This window comes from Pan troglodytes, chromosome 18 (genome assembly GCF_028858775.2).
Source record: "Pan troglodytes isolate AG18354 chromosome 18, NHGRI_mPanTro3-v2.0_pri, whole genome shotgun sequence".
NCBI classification, from domain to species: Eukaryota; Metazoa; Chordata; class Mammalia; order Primates; family Hominidae; genus Pan; species Pan troglodytes.
Window position 1 is genome coordinate 43,915,454 of NC_072416.2, and position 1,696 is coordinate 43,917,149.

The following is a 1,696-nucleotide window of genomic DNA, read 5'->3' on the forward strand; positions in this document are numbered from 1 at the left end:
TCTAGGGTGTTTGGTTGGAGACACTTACTCAAACTCTTATTTTATCAACAGAACCAGAGTCGAGCTCACATGAGGGAAACTCCAAGAAAAGGAAAATCGGTTCCAAGGACAGCTGCCAAGACAGAGCTGGTAGAATTTTGCCTTTTTTCCCCCAAAGGGAAAATAAGCAGTTGACTTTTATAGAGGGTTTGAGCAGCAAGGTGACTGAAAAAATTTTTGAGATCCTGGCACTCAGAGAATATTTGGGGACTCAGAAGGTGTTAAATTTCACTTCATTTAAGTACTAATATGGTCAGGATGGAGGGGAAGATTCAAATGTTCACCTGAAGGTGCATGGGAGGTTTTGGAAATGAGGGTCGGTGGGAACTGTGCTGGCGAGTATCTCACTCACATGCTTCTTTTGCGGGGATCTGTCCAGGAGAGGAGCACAGCTTGATGTTGAAAAAGAAACTAAAGTCCTCCACTTTGCACAGCAATAAAATCAAGGAGACCTGTGATGCCCACCACAGAGGGCCTTTCATGGCTCACACTGGGTGCAGCAAGCAGCACAGGTCTCAGACCCTAGGAGTTCAATGGCTGTCATTTCAGAAAAGCTTGGTGACTTTACAAGCTGTGTCAAGGCCATTTATCAAGACCTATACTGGGTATCGGTGCAGCAGGTCCATTCTCCACTGACCTGGGAGCAGCTCACTCAGCTTGCCCGGTTCTGGCGGCCTCTGTGTGCTCAGGTGCAGACCTTCTATTTTATAGCCACCCAGGTAGGTTATGTCTTCCCTGCTAAGAACTGGCTTGTTTCAGCCACATTGCCTGGCCCTGGGGATCCAACCCTGGATAGAGAAGCCCATCCCTTGCCTGGGCAGGAGATAACTGAGCCTGTCAGTGGGTCAGATGAGGCTTGAGCTGGGTGCACCCTGACCCCATTCAGCAGAAATTGCAGGTCTTGGAATGAGAGCAAGAACCTGCTATAGGAAAGTAGCTTGAACAATATACTCAAAATGGTGAACCCTGCATTTCGCAGAGGGCTAAGATTATAAACAAATTTTATGTTTCTTGTTAGACATTTGATGTCTTTCGGATGTCTGGTGACAGTCATGCATTTCTATATAATCAGACAAATATTAGGATGTAATCATTCATATGCCTTTGCAAATTTTAAATTGTAGAAAAATAAATAAAAAGTTATATGTTTCTCTTTTAATTCAGAAAAGGCTGTAGCCTCTAACTTTCCCACGCTGAGCCCATGGAGGACTAATATCCACAAATCTTTAATTGTACTCCCTGTGGGAAAATGTTAATATATTTTTACAGTTTAATAAAATTATGGTGAAATCACTCCACAAGGTGTTTACCATTAATATTTTTCCATAAAACTCAGGTCAGTGTATCTTAAATATAATTGATCATACTTATTTATTCTTTACCTGACTCATATTTGCCTCCTTTTAAATTTTCCATATTTAAACTTTCTTCTATTTTATACATTACAGTTGATTGTACTGTATTGCAGGATATTAAATATAATATAAATATTGTCATTTATTTTATACATTGATAAATTTTATATTTTTTATTCTTGCATTTTACATTGAGATTATGAAAGCCTTCATCATCTAAATTTATTTTTATTATGTTCTTAATGTCCATATACATAATGATATAAACATTAATGTTTCTGAGAATATTCAATTTTAGATAA

The 1,696-nt window shown here is 39.1% G+C and overlaps 1 pseudogene; it reads left to right on the forward strand.

Annotated features, from left to right (window-relative positions):
* Window positions 1–240: 240 nt before the first annotated feature.
* LOC465136 (protein FRG2-like-2) lies at window positions 241–931 on the forward strand (annotated as a pseudogene).
* The last annotated feature ends 765 nt before the right edge of the window (window positions 932–1,696 follow it).